Raw genomic sequence first — 20,109 nt, forward strand, 5'->3', positions numbered from 1 at the left:
GGGGCTTGCTCTAGTGGAGCAGCTCAGGTAGCTGATAAAGGAGGATGGTCATGTATTTTAGTATGGGTGTGTCCCCCCCCCCCCCCCCCCCCCCCCCCGCAGCTCTAAAAGAGCTGCTTCCTGAGTCAGGATCTTCTCTTGGTCTCTGGCTTTAACGTTTCAAAGCTCACTGAAGGTTAAATTGAAATGTCTTCTAGCCAAGGTGAATCAGCTGCCCCCCATAAGGACAGAATTTATGTAGTACATCATCTGGTAGCAGATCAGTGCACAGGAACAGGGTGGGTACTGCCCCTCTCTCCTAATAGCTACATTTCACATTTATGCAAGGTCAGGATTCTCCCTGACAGGGCTGGTATTTGGGGCCTCGTTCTGTGACAAGTGACTTGGGTTCTGAAGGCAGCTAAGAGCTGGAAATGGTCAGTTTCCAGACAATACTTATGTGAAGATGATTTACCCTGGAGGGCTGTGTGTGCTAGATTTAGCACGTGAGTTACTGACCGCAACACACACTTCATCAGACAATAAAGGGTCAGAGTTTTGTGGTTGAGAAGCTAATTGGAAAAAAGATTCTCTCTCATGCCTGTTACGAGGGGTTTCGGTAAAATGATATCTTTAATGACAAAGAAAATGGTATTAGCAGTCTCTACCTTGGGACGCCATAGTCTCTGCCTTGGAGAATGGGAAGGATTGAACATTAAGGCTTTCATTGATACTTCTCCCAAGGTGATTTAATCATTGACAGGAGAGCAGGAGATCTTGCTAAGGGGTTCTTAATGAGCCATCTCCACTCTTATTCCATGTGATTACAGCCTAGATGGTACTCTTCGTGTATAAAGCTGCACTTGAATTCCCAAATCAGCACCTGGCTGTGAGCTGAGAACGGTCATTTTGTACTAGGGAGGAATAATAGGACAAACCCCAGGCACTTTTCCAGCATGCGACACAGAATGATTGCCACTGGCCCAGGGCTGCTTATGGACTGAGCTGACTAGCTCATGTCATCTTTCTGGCTTCTCTTCCCAGTTCCTGTCACTGATTCATCATGTAACCTTCAGCAAATCGCTTCCCCTTCATGTGCCTCAGTTTCTCAATTTTTTTTCAAAAGGAGTTAGCAATGTCCCTTCACAGTGCAATTTACTAACGTGTGTCGGGATGGAATAGTCTTTTGAAGAGTGAAATGTTATTGCTGTTTCCTTTTGAGATGGCTCCGCCACAATTCTTTTCTGCCTGCTCTTGGATAATTAGTGTCCTGCTGTAATGGGTATGTTAGATATGCCACAGATTATAGAGCAGAGCTTGCCACTTAATAAACCCCCTCCTCCGCTTTCTTGTGTAAGAAAAACTCAGTCTGAATCCTGAGCAGAACAAAGGAGATGAAGTGACTTGTGCTTGTCGCCTTTTAGCCCTTAACTCTCTGCACCGCTATCCTCAGTTCTCTGGGTCACAACTACATTGAAATGCATGGACATTTCTGATCTGCCCCATGCCGCATGTTCTTGACTGTAATAGGAAAATGACATTTAATTTGTAGCCCTGTCAGAATTGATGCTTTCCTAAATACCTCTCTCAACCTTTCTGAAGACTCGGAAACAGGAGTGAATTGCATATTTTTCTAATGTTTGATGCACTGCTACCAACACTTCAAAAGCCATAAGGGCTGAGCGCAAAGGAACTAGAACATTCCTTGCGCCACAGAATTCTCATCAGAATGGGCCCAGGGCTCTGAAATACAGGAAATGTACAAGCGGGATGGGAAGAGAATAGGAGAGGAAATTGCCATGCAGGAAAAGGTGGGAGAATCAGGGCCGGTGCAACCATTTAGGCGAACTATGCGGTTGCCTAGGGCGCCAAGCCCCCCAATTTTTTTTTTTAAATGGTTGACTGGCCGCTGCTGAGACAGAGAGGGAGTCTGAGCTGCTGGTAGCAGCTGGCAGTCCAGGGGGTCCCCCGGGTCAGGGCGCCGCCACAGCAGTCGGCAGCCCAGGGAGTCCCTTGGGTCAGGGCGCCACTGCGACTGCCCAGAGGTTCAGGCTGCCGGCGGTGCGCTGACCCAGGGGAATCCCTGGGCTGCTATCAGAGGCTCAGAAATCAGAATCCCTCTCCCTCCCAGAGCAGCGGCTCCAGCCTGTGCAATTTTTCTCATTGCGGGGGGTGGGGGGGGCGGCAGCTGGGCAGAGCTGCGCAGCTCTGCTTAGCGCACGTGGTAGGAGCCCTGCGACGGCGCGACACAAGGGCTTCTGGAGGAAAGCGGGGGCTGCCCCCTGGCTCAGCCTCCACATCAGCCCCAGCGAGGGGCAGGAGAAGAAAAGAGCCTCAGCGGTGGTCTGGTGGAGTGGAGGAAGAAAGAAGACCTTGACGCTCATGTGCTGGGCAAGGTAAGCAAGTGCTTCCCCACAGCTCAGCCTCAGGCGCCAGTGCTCCTGGCCCCTTGGTCCTTGGCTGGTCCCTGCTCCTGCTCCCCTTGTGTGTGGGCGGCTCGAGAGAACAGCAGCCTGCAGAGCTGAGCTGCCCCAGTGCCCCCAGGCACCCCCCTTGACCCCATCCCCCCCACAGCCCTAACCCCCAGCTCCGAGCCCAGCCCCTCTGATCTGGACACCACCCTGACCCCATCTCCGCACATCCCTGAGCCCAGCCTCTGTGAGCTGGGCACCCCTGAACCCAGAGCCCAGCTCCCCACCCAGCCCTGGGCAACAACAGCACCACCCCCAGGCAGCGACAGCCCATTGGTACCGACCATCACAATCACCCATCATCTGCCCATTATGTAATTGCAAATGTATACAGACCATTACAGCTTTTAATGTTTTTAAATAATGTATTTAATGTATTTTCAAATTATTACAAGTTAATTTTTGAATGTATTTCACTAGTTGTTTTTTACATTTCCTAATACATGTTACTATAGTATTGCAAATGTTTTATGGAAGGGGCCCGCAATTTTTCTTTGCCCAAGGCCCCCTGAATCCTCTGGGCAGCCCTGTCTGAGTTTTAAGCCCTGCTGCTGTGTTTTGCCTGCAACAGGCAGGCCTAAGCCTGTGAGTGACCCCCATAGCAGCTGCCTGAAGAAGTGCTTGGGGGAATCCTGCAGAAGGAGCGTGATATTTATTTGAGTTCTCTCCTCATGGAGGCTGTGCTCCACTTGGTGCAGGACAGCAGTCTCAGCAGGACTCTAGGCCCAGCACCTTGCCTCAGTTTGTGGACTTGTACTGCACCCATCACCAGGCTCAGTCTGGCACCGTTACCCCTCACCAGTGCCCAAGAAGCAGTCAAAAAAGTTGAATGGACTGGTTAGGTTAGGTTAGTTGTGCTGTTGCTTGGCCAGTGTAGAGACCACTGAATGCATAATATTCCTCTGTGATGTTCTGTCCTGAGCACAATTGGCATGTTATGAGGTAGTGCCTGTGAGGGACAGGTGTCTGTTTATGTCATCCAGTCATCATGTCTTAGGTCTTCTAGGGGGGAGCTTTTCCATCCTGCTTTCACTGGATCAAAGTCAAAGATTATTTTCACAGGGAAGTTAGTAGGCATTTAGAGCAGATGAACATACCACCACAGAGAGCACTTGGCAACCATTTGAGTGTGTGACCTATTTAGTTAGAAAATGGAATTTTTCATTCAAATTGAGTTTGTACCATTTTATGTTTTTAATCATTTGGAGGTGCATGGCTAGTTAGGCAGAATGGGTTCCGCAGCACTCCCAGTCAGATTTTGATATGAAGGAAGGACGTATACGTGACTAAAAAAGGTGTATTTCTGATTACAATCAACATTGCTTAATTTTAAGGGAAAGTCATCTTGATCTCTTAATCAATATTTACGTCAAACAGTTGATGAAATTCAAATAGTTAATTATAGTAAGTGACATGCATTCTCTATCCTTTACTTTTAATAGTGAACAAGAAAAAGGACTGATAGGAATAAAATTTCATTTTTTTTCGTTTACAGTTGATGCAGCCTCATGGCAGATAAAAAAAAAAAGTCTGGGGCACAATTTCGTGACTGTGTATTGTGTATAATATATGTGATTTTGGGGGAGGGGGCGCAAGATGGAAGTTTCGCCTAGGGCTCAAAATATCCTTGCATCTGCCCTGGGGAGAATGATGGGTTATTTATATAGCAACGGATGTACATGATACTTCCCGGACAAATGAATCCCCGGCCCAGTGAGTCTACAGTTTGAGGCACTGATACTGAATTAGGATACATACAATATTGCACTGAAGTCAGTTGGATGCTGCCCAGCATAGGGATCATTGAGCTCTCATCCCCACCTAGGAGCTGAGCCTAAAGGATTATATATCTTATGTGCCCTTCAGTAAAGAATCTCGGGCTGATGCTAGGCTATAAACTGATGCAGATGGATGGGATTTTGGTTTCCTTGAACAGACGAGAGTGAGAATTTTCATTCAGTCCAAAGGCTGTCAAGAAAGAGGATGTGACTAGGATGCTGGAGGGACTGACTGACAAGACAAGATTAAGGGTCTAGTTTTTAGAAGAGATGAGCACAAACTCCACTTGGGATTGTGGGTTCTCAGAATTAGATGCTAACTGAATACTGTGGCCATGAGTTGCCTATAATGCTCTTCAGGTATTTACTACCTGATCCTGCAGTTGGATCTGCATGGGTGGACCATTTTGTCTGTGTGATCTGATGACAGGATTGGGACCTAATTGAATAAATACCTACCAGAGAGAGGAACTGTTTACGGTGGCAGAAGTGGGTGTAGCTAGGAGGAATAGGGTGATGGAAAGAGAGGGCAATTTAGGCTGACTATCCGGAAATCACTCCTGAGAATGAAATCTTAGTCTTTGAAATATGAGACCTTCTACACAATCAGGCTGGAGAAAGTGCTAGAAAATTGTCTTGCTGTGTAGGCTGAGGGGGATGAAGAGAGACCCTTGCAGGTCTTTTCTGCCTTTATATTCTATGCTTTTATTAAGGGTCTGTCCCTGGCTGGATGACAGAACCCTTCCCTTCCTAGTTTTACCACTTGCCTTAGTCAGCAGAGGGGGTATGATCAGATGTGGCCCTTTTTGAACAAAGGTCACTCGCAATTTGAATACAACTAGGCCAAGATTTTCCTAAACAGTCAAAGATTCTGGGTGCCCCACATGAGCCATCTTAAAGGGGCCTGATGTTCAGAGCGCTCTGAAAATCAGGCATCTTTGACATGTCAAGTTGGGCACCTAAATTCACTAATCACGTGAGAATCTTAGCAAGTCCATTTAGCAGATCTGGAAGAAGGAGTTGCAAACTTCCCCCTTCCCTACCGTTGTGTCCTGGCAAGAAGAGTGGTAGCCAGGCATCAGTGAAAGAGGCGGAAGCCAGAAAACTGAATCTGGCATAGATAGAGAAGAGGCAAATCAGAGAAAACGAACACAATATTGAGCTGAAGAGCAGATGAGAATTACTCAGCAAAGAAAATAATCAGCCAAGCGATTCCTCTTTGGTTTGATAGCAATATCACTTACATAACATTAAGCAGGGGTTGTTGGGTTTGGAAGCTGACCTTGGCTCCCCAGTCTCAGAGGAAAGATTTTTCTGAGGAGCCCTGCTACTTTGGCAGCTTTTTCCTAGAGAATGTGCATCTTGGTCAGCCATCAAGCTTCAGTTTTTGAAGGCTGGATATTGATGAACCTTGTACCTGGCAGCAGACTATATGCTTCCAAGAATCAGCCTTATGAAGTTATTGTGAATGTAATCTGAGCAGGAGGGAGGCTCTAGGCAAACTCCGAGGTGTGGAGCCATTTAAATTATTAACAGCAATACCCAGGTAAACACAATAACAATGTGCAGGGATTAGAACCTTTCTGTATTGCTGAATGAGGCCCAGGCGTGGCTGCAAGATAGAATGTGCAAGGAGGAATAGATACGACTGCAAAATTCACCTTGTTTCAAAACCAAAGCAGACAAATGGGGGACCCTCCAAAATTATGGAGTGAGATATTATTGACATGCACTGTGGGGCCCCAGCTCCACAGGGTAATCCACGCAGGGGCAAGACTGGTCATGGTGGAGACTCAACCCGAAAGGGGAATTCACGTGGGAGCTAAGCAGGCTAGTGTGGGCACCCAAACCCTTCTGGAGGGTGGCCGGTTGCTCCTCATGCTGGAGCACCTGCAGCAGGAATGGGTTGTCCTGCGGGCCCAGCTGAGGGGAAAACTGTGCAGGTAGAACAATCACCTCCCTTGGTGGTGGAGGGGATCATGAGGTGGGGTGTGTGTAGCAGGGTGCTTACCCTGCTCCTGCCCTGAAGGGCTTAAAATAGCCCTGGGGGAAGGTTGTGGTTGGAAGCTGCTAAGCTGGGCTGATTGAGAAGTGGCTGCAGCTGGGCCATGCCACAGCTGGCCTGTATAAAGAGGCTGGGAACCAGGAGCTCAGCAGTCTCCCTCAGCCTGTAGAGGGAGATGGGCCTGGCTGCAGGAAGCTAGAGACAGGGTACCTGAGTGGAGCAGGGCTGGGGAAAGGCAGAGGAGCTGGGGAGCTCCAGCCTGGAAAGCCCCAGGCTGCAGCCTAGCATAAGACCAATAGGTACTGGGGGTTGTGGAGGGCAGCCCAGGGGTAGGCAAAGGCAGCAGGTCCAAACCCAACCTTACTAGTGATGAGTAGGCTGATACTTTAGTCTACCCCAGGGCGTGGGGGCTAGATGGTGACTGGCAGTAGCCTGATACTGAGGTGAGGTGGGGAGAATGGGTGGGGGTTTCCCAGAGAGGGGAGACCCTGAGAGAAAGAGGTTACTGCGAGGGGGCAGCATCCCAACTAACAGGGAACCAGATCCTGGCAGGGACATGAGGACCAAGAGGCAGCGGATCTCCGACCTGCAGAGAGCGCTCCGGAGGCTGGAGAGCTAATTCCTGGAACAGACTAGCACGAGGCGCTGCAGGAGTGAGTCTGCACGTCTACATGGGCGAACAATTTATGCGTTTACCCTGTATAAGCATTATACAGAGTAAAACAGATTTATTTGGGGTTTGGATCCCATTGGGAGTTTTGTGTTTGGGTGCTGGAGACAGAAGCACTTGCTAAGCCGTTTTCAGTTAAGTCTGAAGCTTTGGGGGTATGGGTCAGACCCTTGGTCTGTGTTGCAGCAGATTAGTGTATCTGGCTCAACAAGAGAGGGTTCTGGAGTCCCAGGCTGTAAGGGAAAATGGGCTCAGAGATTGTCACCTGGTGTGCTGAGACTGTCTCAAGGGGGTTTCTGTGACTGAACCCGTCACATGGAGTTTGAATGTTCCTCCGACCTAGCTGAGTCTGCTGGCACTCAGCAAAGTCCTTGAGAATAGGCTTTCCGAGTGAAATTCATCCCAAGGCCGATGCACCCCTAAATCTCATTTATGCCTTCAGGGACTTGTGCTGGCTTTCTGCACAGAGGTGTGTCTGGCCTTCTGGCCGTGTAGGCGTATACATCATAGCAAGCCATTATCACTGTTTAATGCTCTACTGGAGGGTGCTCTGAGGCACGATGTTGCAGCATAATTTGAAACACTGAATTAAACAGACTGTTGGCAACCTAAGCAAGATTCCCAAAGGACTGAATCCGATTTAGAGACTGAAGCACCTTATTACCCTGAAGGGATGTGTGGGTGTGAAACTTGTCTTCCAGTTGCCTGTGTTATACCTGTTCAGTGACTAAACAACAGAGACTCAAGACCCTGTGGTTGTCAGGGCAGTGCCTTTTGCCAGCACTAAATTCACATTAAAAGGAGAAAAATGAACCCTGCAAAACATCTCAGGGTGGGGGGGGGGATATCTTTTCAGTTTAGGGTTCTTTATTTTTCTTTCTGGACTTTTTATTGTTGCTTCCCAGCCACAGGCCGCAATGGTTCAAGGCTGCTTGGAGACGTTCTGTCCACCTGGCTTTTCCTTGTTACTACAGAAGTTGAATTGACTGATTTAGTCCTTTGAGTGAAAGATCTCCCAATCACCAGAACAGACATTTTATCTTCCCTCCTCCTTACCACCATATGCAAGCCAGTGTTCAGTATCAGAGGGGTAGCCTCGGTGTTAGTCTGGATCTGTAAAAGCAGCAAAGAATCCTGTGGCACCTTATAGACTAACAGACGTTTTGGAGCATGAGCTTTCGTGGGTGAATACCCACTTCGTCAGATGCATGTAGTGGAAATTTCCAGGGGCAGGTATATATAAGCAAGCAAGCTAGAGATAACGAGGTTAGTTCAAACAAGGAGGATGAGGCCCTGTTCTAGCGGTTAAGGTGTGAAAACCAAGGGAGGAGAAACTGGTTTTGTAGTTGGCAAGCCATTCACAGTCTTTGTTTAATCCTGAGCTGATGGTGTCAAATTTGCAAATAAACTGAAGCTCAGCAGTTTCTCTTTGAAGTCTGGTCCTGAAGTTTTTTTGCTGCAGGATGGCCACCTTAAGGTCTGCTATAGTGTGGCCAGGGAGGTCGAAGTGTTCTCCTACAGGTTTTTGTATATTGCCATTCCTAATATCTGATTGGTGTCCATTTATCCTTTTCCGTAGAGACTGTCCAGTTTGACCGATGTACATAGCAGAGGGGCATTGCTGGCATATGATGGCATATTTTACATTGGTGGACGTGCAGGTGAATGAACCGGTGATGGTGTGGCTGATCTGGTTAGGTCATGTGATGGTGTCGCTGGTGTAGATATGTGGGCAGAGTTGGCATCGAGGTTTGTTGCATGGATTGGTTCCTGAGCTAAAGTTACTATGGTGCTGTGCGCAGTTACTGGTGAGAATATGTGTTTCAGGTTGGCAGGTTGTGGGCGAGGACTGGCCTGCCACCCAAGGCCTGTGAAAGTGTGGGATCATTGTTCAGGATGGGTTGTAGATCCATCAACCTGATGAAGAAACTTGCACAAATATAGACAGATATCTTCCTTTCCAAATGCAAACGGATGGACATCATACTAAATGGACTAAAGGTAAAAAAATCCACTGCTATCTACATACTACACAGACCACAGTGAGAGATTATGCCATACTCTATCAAAGAAACTGAGGAACCACCTGATCAGCATCCTATACGGCAAAACAGGAAAACATCAAAAAAGAGCTCTCCAACCTGGAGACTCTCATTAATAACCATACTTCCATACAAACGGATTTCACTAAAATAAGATAGGAGATCTACATTACTCACTTCACCTCTCTACAAAGGAAAAAGGACTGTAAGCTGTCTAAACTCCTACCTGCCACATGGGGCCACAACCATGGTACCCCTAACCCACCCAGCAATATCGTCAATCTATCCAACTACACACTCAGCCCAGAAGAAAACTCTGTTCTATCTCGGGGACTCTCTTTCTGCCCTGCCACCCCCACCAACATGATACAGTTCTGCGGCGATCTTTCGCCACCTCCAACTCAAAGAATACTTTCAGGACAACACTGAACAGCGCACTGATCCACAGATACCCTCCCACCAACAGCACAAGAAGAACTACTCCATATGGACTCCTCCTAAGGGTCAAAATGACAGTCTGGACCTATACATTGAATGCTTCCGCTGACGTGCACAGGCAAAAATTGTGGAAAAACAACATTGCTTGCCTCATAACCTAAGTCGTGCAGAACGCAATGCCATCCACAGCCTCAGAAACCACCCTGACATCATCATCAAAGAGGCTGATAAAGGAGGTGCTGTTGTCATCATGAACAGGTCTGACTACCAAAAGGAGGCCACCAGACAACTCTCCAATACCAGATTCTACAGGCCACTTCCCTCGGATCCCACTGAGGAATACACTAAGAAACTGCACCATCTACTCAGGACACTCCCTACACTAACACCGGAACAAATCAACATACCCTTAGAGCCCCGACCCTTAGAGCCCCGACCAGGGTTATTCTATCTACTACCCAAGATCCACAAGCCCGGAAATCCTGGACGCCCCCATCATCTCGGGTATTGGAACTCTCACTGAAGGACTGTCTGGATATATGGACTCTCTGCTCAGACCCTATGCCACCAGCACTCCCAGCTATCTCCATGACACCACTGATTTCCGGAGGAAACTACAATGCATGGGTGACCTTCCAGAAAAGACCATCCTAGCCACCATGGATGTAGAGGCTCTCTACACAAACATCCCACACACAGATGGAATACAAGCTGTCAAGAACAGTATCCCTGATGATGCCACAGCACAACTGGCTGCTGAGCTCTGTGCCTTTATCCTCACACACAACTATTTCAAATTTGATGACAATATATATCTCCAAATCACTGGCACCGCTATGGGCACCCGCATGGCCCCATAATATGCCAATATTTTTATGGCCTACCTGGAACAACGCTTCCTCAGCTCTTGTCCACTCATGCCCCTTCTCTACCTACTCTACATTGATGACATCATCATCTGGACCCATGGGAAGGAGACTCTGGAAAAATTCCACCACGATTTCAACAGCTTCCACCCCACCATCAACCTCAGCCTGGACCAATCTACATGGGAGGCCCACTTCCTAGACACCACGGTGCAAATAAGTAATGGTCACATTAACACCACCCTGTACCGAAAACCTACTGACCGCTATGCCTACCTTCATGCCTCCAGCTTCCATCCCGGGCACATCACACGATCCATCGTCTACAGCCAAGCACTGAGGTACAACTGCATCTGCTCTAACCCCTCAGACAGAGACCAACACCTATAAAATCTCCACCAAGCATTCTCAAAACTACAATACCCGCACGAGGAAATAAGGAAACAGATCCACAGAGCCAGATGTGTACCCAGAAGCCTCCTACTGCAAGACAAACCCAAGAAAGAAACCAACAGGACTCCACTGGCCATCACATACAGTCCCCAGCTAAAACCCCTCCAACGCATCATCAGGGATCTACAACCCATCCTGGACAATGATCCCACGCTTTCACAGGCCTTGAGTGGCAGGCCAGTCCTCACCCACAGACAACCTGCCAACCTGAAACATATATTCTCACCAGTAACTGCGCACAGCACCATAGTAACTTTAGCTCAGGAACCAATCCATGCAACAAACCTCGATGCCAACTCTGCCCACATATCTACACCAGCGATACCATCACAGGACCTAACCAGATCAGCCACACCATCACTGGTTCATTCACCTGGACGTCCACCAATGTAAAATACGCCATCATATGCCAGCAATGCCCCTCTGCTGTGTACATCGGTCAAACTGGACAGTCTCTACGGAAAAGGAGAAATGGACACAAATCAGATATTAGGAATGGCAATATACAAAAACCTGTAGGAGAACACTTCGACCTCCCTGGCCACACTATAGCAGACCTTAAGGCGGCCATCCTGCAGCAAAAAAACTTCAGGACCAGACTTCAAATAGAAACTGCTGAGCTTCAGTTCATCTGCAAATTTGACACCATCAGCTCAGGATTAAACAAAGACTGTGAATGGCTTGCCAACTACAAAACCAGTTTCTCCTCCCTTGGTTTTCACACCTCAACTGCTAGAACAGGGCCTCATCCTCCTTGTTTGAACTAACCTCGTTATCTCTAGCTTGCTTGCTTATATATACCTGCCCCTGGAAATTTCCACTACATGCATCTGACGAAGTGGGTATTCACCCACGAAAGCTCATGCTCCAAAACGTCTGTTAGTCTATAAGGTGCCACAGGATTTTTTGCTGCTTTTATAATGTTGTTCAGTCAGTTTTTAGCACTAGATGTTTGCAAAGTGCTTTTAACTAGGTCAAGGTGTTACCTTAGGATAGAAACCATTAATTTCTTTGCCTTCAGCAGAACCCTTAACCAATAAGATGATGACTCCAGTTGCTTTTATGTTTCCACTGATCGTTCCTCTGTAGTTTTTTAAATATCTGTGGTTAAGATTTGAGCTGAGGGTTTCATGCAGATCCTGGAGATGTCAGTTCTTCTTGCTTGTAGCTATAGGGAGTTTTTGTTTTGTGCCAGCTTCAGAAGGAAGAATTAAAAAGAATAAATTATGTTTAGGGGACCTTCGGTGCAATTAGAACTACAGCAATAACCTAGATTTATTGGAGCAGTGCACCCAGTTGTTAAACCTAAACATTCAGATCCCTACGTTCTCATCAGTTTCATTTTGCCTGTTCTATTTTTAGTCCATGTATTATCAGAAATGGTCCATCTGAATTATCTTTTGTTTCTTTCAGGATATGATAAAATCCCCTGTAGCTAAGCTTAGATGTTTCTCTCACTTTGGGGACAAAATCTTGTTTGAATCAAGTAAAAAACCTAGTGGCATATTCAGAGAGCGACAAATTTGCATCCTAAAGATTCAAACAAAACAAGGCACGAGATCAGTTTACTGAACTCTGCTTTTATCATTTCAAAATTTGGAACTGGAGTTACTTTATTTCTCTATTTTTATGCTTGGTCCTTCAAGTTAATTACATGTACCTTGTAATCTAAATAAAATATATTAGCAGCAGTAGTAGTAGTATTTTAGTAGCACCCACTACATGCAGTCCACACATAGGGGCCTGTCCCATAAAATGTACAGTTCTGTAGGGATTATTTCCAGTCTGATAATTTTAGTTGTAAAAGCCTTTGTAATTTTGTTTTATACCAATTATATTAGACCAGTAAAAACCAGCAGGATCTTATTAAAGGGGACAAGGCAAAGATGCCACATTTATTATAACAATTTATGACTAATAACTAATATCTTAATTCTTATACACACACATTATACCTAATACCTATACATACACACATACACACATTCACATGCACACACCCACATTCATCAGGTGTTCTGCAGCTGCTGCATAGTTACCAGTCCTGAAGATAGCTTAAGTTCATGGCTTGATTTTGCAGCTTGGGTTCGTAGCTTGTGGCAGCTAACTGGCCAGGAAAGCTGGGCACAAGGCTGAGCTGCATCTCTGTTGGGCAGGCACCGATGTTCTTCCATGTTGGCAGCAGAGTGTTACCCATCTCACCCTTCTTTTTTATAGGCTTTTAGTTTGGATTCAAAGTCTATAGGTCTTGCTGTGTCACACTGCCTCTGGGTTTAGATTGATCACCCATCAATTGCAGGCGTGACTTTCAGCCTTGAAGCTGGCTTTGATCTTCCTTCTGTTGTCCTTTTCTTTTTAGGGTGGATGCTTCTTACTTTGTTTAGGGCTGTTGTCTAGGTCTTCAGCCGTTGGTATTTGAACTTTATCTCATCAGGACAGGCTGGGGCTGGAGGTTGATTCCATCATTCATACATACCTCATTCACACATCTAAACTAAACTAATAAGATTACAGCAGGGTTTGCAAAAATGAAGGTTGGAGGAAGCTTTTACAAAATGGAGTGAGTGTTTTTAAAATGGGGTTTGAATTACAATATGGAACAGAAGTTACAGTATAGGCAAGTGTAGTGAATGGTGAACAGAAGTAACATTAATAAAGTGAACAATTGAAAACAATTTCATTTATCAGTTCTACAATTTGATGCAAAAATTATACTGCACTTCTGTCTGTTACCAGGATGTTTTGTGTTTAGGAGATGGATCAGGTGAGTAGAAGGCTGTGTTTTAATTTATATTACAGTATTAAAAAAAAGCCTCAATCAACAGGTGGTCAAAGCAGATGGACAGAAAACTATGCACACGTTGACTGACAGTACAGATTAACGCCAAACCCAACATGAATGCAACTCTGCATACTGCCAAGGAAAAAGCCCCCGTAAATAGATGATCCTAGTACCATGGCCTAAATACAAACAGATGGCTTTCATTGACCATAGACCTCAGGATGCTGGATTAGCTACGGAAATGCACACGCCCAGAGGTCTGTGCAACATGGGAGCAAGTTGGAGTCAGGACAGCAGTCTCCAGTGCAACTGTCACCTGCTTGGTACTATACAGGGAAGAAAGCAGGAGCTAACAGTGTGTGCTAGCTAGTGTGTAAATCACAGCTGCCCCTAGTGGATGGAATCAGACCTGTTTCAGCATGTGGGATTAAGGCTTGGTCTACAGTTAAAATTTAAGTTGACATAGCTAAATTGGTGAAGGGTTGTGAAAAAACCACCCCTCTGACCGATGTCGTTATGCTGCCCTAACCCCCAGTGTAGACTCAGCTATGTCAACAGAAGAATGCTTTGGTAAGTGTAGGTGCTGCTGTTTGGAGAGGTGTGTGGCCTCTATCTAAGGCAGATAGAGATAATATAGAAAGCACATCTGAACATCCATACTCCCACCATCCCATGCAGAATAACCTGAAATGTTAGTCATTATCTTCCTCATCCCTGTCACCTTCCTCATCTTCAGTGGCCATCATTCTGACATCTCCCAAGGGCTACATCTCTCTCTCTCTTCCCCCGCCCCCACTGCCCACAGCCTGGGATGCCACTTTTATAACATATTAAGCTGATGCTACCATGTCTAATACATATTCAATAGGGGCTTCTCCTCTCTTCCTTATTTGTATTTCCTCCCCTTCCTAATGTTGAGGTGTCCTTCTATAGGTTAGTATATTATTCATTATCATATATGTCAATTAGTTGCATGGCACTTTTGTGGTTGGATGTTCTTTCCAAAACTTCCCTGAAGCTGGTGTTAACTCATGTTTCTGTGGTTGGTTGGTATCATTAGGGACAAAATTCCCCCTTACACTCTACTTCCAGTTCCCCAAAACTTGGAGGTGACCATTGGGGCTATTTATGCCAAAGTTCATAGGCATCAAGTCTCATGCTAACTGCTGAAGCCAGTGTCTTACAGGATACAGGCGTGTAGGTTCCATGGGTTACTGCTGAATATAAAAAAAGCAGGTCAGTGAATATAGTAAAGGCAGGCTAGCCTATGGGCGACAAGTGGTATTCCTACGCTGACCAAAAACCCCTTCTGTTAGTATAGGCTGTCTCTTTACTACAGGATGGTGCCAGTATAGCTATGCAGATATAGTCACCATAGCATAACCTAAGTCACCCTCTTGTGGCTGCAACTCACAGAGAAGCTGTAGAGAGATCATTTAATGGGCCAGGAAAGGTCACAAAGGCTAAATGGGGCCCCAGGAAGCTGGATGTGAACAAGAAGAGAAGCAGGAAAAAGGGAGAATTGCCACCTGGAGAGCCAGCTGCTATCAAAGTGACAGTGTAACAAGGGAAGGAGGAGCAGCAAGCCTGCATGGCAAAGTGCTTTGATACCCTGGCACCCAGCAGGGAGTGGGAGGATCCGGTCAGTTGCATCAGTATGTGGGAAACCAGGAAGTTGAAAGTCAGGCTTCACATCCAGCAGAGTTTCCTATGCCTTGTTTGTTGTGAAGCCACAGAAGGGATGGGACTCAAACCGCACTAGATGTTGGTCTGGCTTACCTGAGCTTTTACAAGAAAGTGAAATAAATAAATAATACCTGGCACCATATTAATCCACTTCCATGAAAGGAACTTGATAAAGAAAACTAACCCCAGGCCCAAAAGCCGGGTCTTGATCAAGCTAATAATTACATCAAGGCCTTAGGCCTCAATCATACTAACATATAGCAGAGTAAGAAAAGTTGATTTTCCACTAACCCTCCTGAGGCTCACTCTCTGATTTTACTATACACTACTATTATATTACTAAATGCTGCTAAATAAGTATATGCTGCTATATGGGGTCATACTGACATAAAAGTCCCTGAAATAACCCATCCATCACTGCCAAAAGATTAACAGCTGTCAGGTCATTATAGTTTATCAAGTAGCTCATGCAAGCATAAAAGATAACTCCTAATAACTTGGCCAAGAGAACAAACATGTATTTTTGGACCCAAGTTCCTCAAAATTTGCTTGAGAAAACAGTTGCTCAAACCGCAAGAGAAGGATAACCGGGGTGCCAAGGTCTTGGCAATAGAAGGAGCTTCCTAAAAGGAAGTACAAAGGAACAGCTTGGCCATTTTTAGCTCTTTTTGCAATAATTGTTTTGAGAACATGTCATGTATCACCCAAATAAGGTAATAACAGATGTACAAGCTCATGTGATAATTTGCGGTTTTAGGCTTTATAAACACAGGTATCTTTGCTGTAAGGTAGAGCGACTTCCCCTCGTTAGGGGACTTTGTCGTCTCTCCCTGCATATATGCTTGTGTTCTCTGATTAATCAATAAAGGAGCCTCAGGCTGTCTGATCAACTCAACTCGTTGGTGGTCCTTTCCACGACAAACTGAACGACAGGGATGAGTCACTCGATAATTGCCCTGTTGTGTTCATTCCCTCTGAAGCAGCTAGCATCAGCCACTGTCCAGTAACAGGGTACTGGGCTAGATGGACCATTGATCTGATCCAGTATGGCCATTCTTATTTTCTTAGAACTGGGAACATTTTTTCAGTCAGACTCAGCTGCCATTTAGGAGTGGCTGAAGAGAGAAACCATTAGGCACTTAACTTTTATGTGCTCATGACAATGCAGATGAATAATCAAACTGTTGATTCATTCTTACAGTCTTCATAGACTCCTAAGATAGCTGGTCAACTTTATGCATTGCATCACCCCAGAAAGCTACTGTGGTTTGTGTGGGGTGTAGCTGAGCATTTATTGAAGCTGACAGTTACTTGGCACTCACGTGATCTTCCGAGCAAATCAACAGGCTGTGGATGAGACAGAGGGAATGAAATCTGATTTCTCACCTCTTCACTAACCTGTGCTGGTAGCAAGTTCTACAGAACTAGGAAAGAAAACAGTAAGAAATATGTGTAATGCAATCTGTGAGCACAAAAGGAAAAATCCTTCAGGACTTCAGACCCCGTGCCCGTTCCTTCTGCAGTAAGGAAAACTGCATGAGCAATGTCAGTGTTGGATGGAAGAATAAAGTTAATACAACCTAATGCAGACAGACAGAACAAAATGAAGTGTCAGTAACACAAGCGCTAAAGCAATTTAACTTCATAACAAGCGAATGGGACTGAAGAGAGCTCTTCCATTAGAGTACTTTTTTGACAGCAGCAGCTCATTTGGAGCCCACTGCATCAGTGCCATTCATGCTGTTTCAGATTCTGTTTGCTGCATTGTGATCAGAAGCTCATGCTGTTTTCCCCTCCTTTTCGGTAATGAAGTGAGCATTACATGTCTTCACAGTAAAACAAATTTAAATTTTGCATACAAACAAAAGGCAGTATCAGCAATATCTGGAAATGGGTGGACCCCCCTTCCCCCCATTGGTTATCACTACAGTTATTAACGAAAAACAAATTGCACACTTCACAGCAACAGTGAAAAGAATTAAAGAAGTACTAGGAAGTATTCTGTCCCCCTCATTCATGCAGTGTGTATACGCACATATTCAGTAGTTCTCCAAGGAACAAAGTAATTGCATGAAATAATTTCTCTGTGTGGAGCAGGAACTGTCTTTTTATTACATGTTTGTGCAGCGACCAGAACAATGGGATTGGAAGCTTTAGGTATTACTGCAGTATAGCTAATATGTCATGATGATTTAATAATGTGAAACAAGTGTTTATATTATTAAGAGGCTATTGTCCATATTTTTCTGCTTCATAGGTCTCAAACCCAACACTTGTTCATCTTATAATAACATCTCACATTTATATAAATACCTTTCAACTCACTCGTTCCCGAAGTGCTTTATTAGCTATATACAGCACCAGTAAATACCTCTGGGGCAGTGGGTGGCAATCAGTTAATACACAGTCCATACAATAGTGACAAGGGAGAGTAAATTCTGGACAAGACTTGAGCAAAACTCTGCTCTTTTTAAAAAAAAAACAGACGTGCCCCATAGGATCTTTTGTTTGTAACGCACAAACAAGGCTATGGTTTTTAGATCTCCTACAAAAGATTTGTCCTCATCTGACTGCTTGCAACATAATTTGTCAACTTTAAAAGAGTGAAGAGTAAAGTCAACGCTGTTGGGGGATTTGAACCTGTGACTCCAGGGAGCCTGATGTTTGAGCCTTGAGCTATGCCTTTTTGAGACTCCTCTATTGTATTCGAGGTTATGGTGGGGTCTAGCAGGCAACTTATAGAGTTTTGAGTACAATACATCTGATATAACCTTACAGCTATAAATATTAGTAGAACACAAATGTTTTCATTCTACAGCTCACTATGTAAGATATTTCTCATGTACTGCTTTCTTTCCCCAGGCACCCATGGTACTCCGTGTGCTCTGGTGCATATGCAGTCTACAGGTGATCCATGGACCACAGTTTGAGAGTTCTTGATTTGTAGTTACATTGATGGGGTCATCAGGGAGATGCTGACTCCGGCAAGGGTCTGTCCTCATATTAGACCATGACTCTGAAATCAGGTAATGGAACTGGAGGAGAATGACATCAGATGCACCCAAGCCATCAATAATGCTGGGTTGAGTACTTCTAAGAAATTAAAACAGTCATAAGAAGAAACTTGTGTTCACCATTTGTATCCTGCAAGACATGGTGTTTGCCTCTCATCTCCAGACTTCATGTTGCCTGCCAGAGTTAACAGGACCAATACAGCACTTTAGTTTTGGTTATGCTGCATTTTCAGGTCTTAAGAAATGGATAGGCCTTCTGCGTGGGGTGAATTTCATGCATGCATGAAGCAGAGGCTGTGAACACATACACCATTATATATGCTTTCAGACACTAAATGATTCATATGTATCTTGAATATTTGCATCCATCTGCTATGTTCAAGTAATATTTTTCCAATTTACAAACAGCTGCTGCTATTCTGTATCCACTATTAACAGCTATGAGATAACTCGGTTCATTTAAAAAAATCACCATTTGAAGCCAGACTTGCTGTAAACTGAGTTCCTGAGAGTAAAGTTGGTTACAGCAGTAGCTCAGTCAGTCACTTAGGGGAAAGAATACTGAAGAGTCATCTACTTGAGTGTTTCTATCTTGATTGCTCAGTTGAGAAGGATAACAGCTGAAGAAGGCTTGGCTGAAAGAACATGCTGGAATCACTTCTATATTTTTCCCAATAGAAACCAGGTCTTTGAGGAATATAAGCTAAAATAACTGATGATTAAAGTGCTGTTCTTAGTTTGCATCAATTTTTTTTAGCTGTTTTTTATAAATTTGCAGCTCTTTGCTCCTCAAACCAGGTATCTGCTGGCCTCACCATAATTTAGAGCAACTTGAAAATGTTTGAAGTACACTGGTGTATAATTCATAGTTCCCAAGGCCAGAAGGGACTGTTATGATTATTTAATCTGACCTTCTCTATAACACCGGTCATAGAACTTCCTCAAAATAATTCCTAGAGCAAATCTTTTAGAAAAAACATCCAATCTTGATTTAGAAATTGAGAGTGAAGGAGAATCCACCACACCCCATGGTAAATTGTTCCAGTAATTTATCGCATGGTCAAAAATGTATGCCTTATTTCCAGTCTGAATTTGTCTAGCTTCAGCTTCCTGTTGCTGGGTTGTATTATACCTTTCTCTGCTAGACCGAAGAGCGCATTTATTAAATATTCCCCATTTGGATACTCGTAAACTGTAATCGTCACCCCTTAACCATCTCTTTGTTATCTAAATAGATTGAGCTCCTGGAGTGTATCACTATAAGGCGTGTTTTCTAATGCTTTAATCATTCTCATAACTCTTCTCTGAACCATCTCCAATTTACAAGACCATAAGAATGGTCATACTGGGTCAGACTAATGATCCTGCTAGCTTAATATCCTGTTTTCCAACAGTAGCCAGTGCCAGATGCGTCAGAGGAATGAACAGAACAAGGCAATTAGCATCTGGTCCATCCCCTGTTGTCCATTCCCAGCTTCTAGCAGTCAGAGGTTTAGGGACATCAGAGCATGAGATTGCATTCCCTGACCATCTTGACTAATAGCCATAGATGGACCTATCCACCATGAACGTGGCTAATTCTTTTTTGAATTCCATTATACTTTTGGCCTTCACAACATCCCCTGGCAATGAGTTCCACAGGTTTACCATGTGATGTGTGAAGAAATACTTCCTGATGTTTGTTTTATACCTGCTGCTGCTTAATTTCATTTATTGATCTTTGGTTCTTGAATTATGTTCTTGCATTATGTTCACTTGTGGTGTTCACTTTCTTCACGCACTTCAAGATTCTCCTCATTCTATCGTGTCCCCACTTAGTCATCTTTTCTAAGCTGAGCAGGCCTAGTCTTTTTACTCTGTCCTTGTATGGAAGCTCACATAGGTGCTTGAACTGAGGGTGCTGCTGCACCCTCTGGCTTGAAATA

At 44.8% G+C, this 20,109-nt stretch overlaps 1 protein-coding gene across 4 annotated transcripts in view; it reads left to right on the forward strand.

Annotated features, from left to right (window-relative positions):
- The window catches only part of LOC127037045 (leucine-rich repeat and fibronectin type III domain-containing protein 1-like protein), a 235,209-nt gene that overhangs the window by 54,046 nt on the left and 161,054 nt on the right, over window positions 1-20,109 (forward strand). For 2 of the 4 annotated variants that reach the window (XM_050928477.1, XM_050928479.1), the window contains one exon: window positions 18,033-18,196. The exons of the other annotated variants lie outside the window; for them this stretch is intronic. The gene's annotated coding sequence lies outside the window, so the exon portion shown is untranslated. The remainder of the gene's footprint in view (window positions 1-18,032; window positions 18,197-20,109) is intronic. 4 annotated transcript variants of the gene reach the window in all.

Source organism: Gopherus flavomarginatus, chromosome 18 (genome assembly GCF_025201925.1).
Source record: "Gopherus flavomarginatus isolate rGopFla2 chromosome 18, rGopFla2.mat.asm, whole genome shotgun sequence".
Classification (NCBI taxonomy): Eukaryota; Metazoa; Chordata; order Testudines; family Testudinidae; genus Gopherus; species Gopherus flavomarginatus.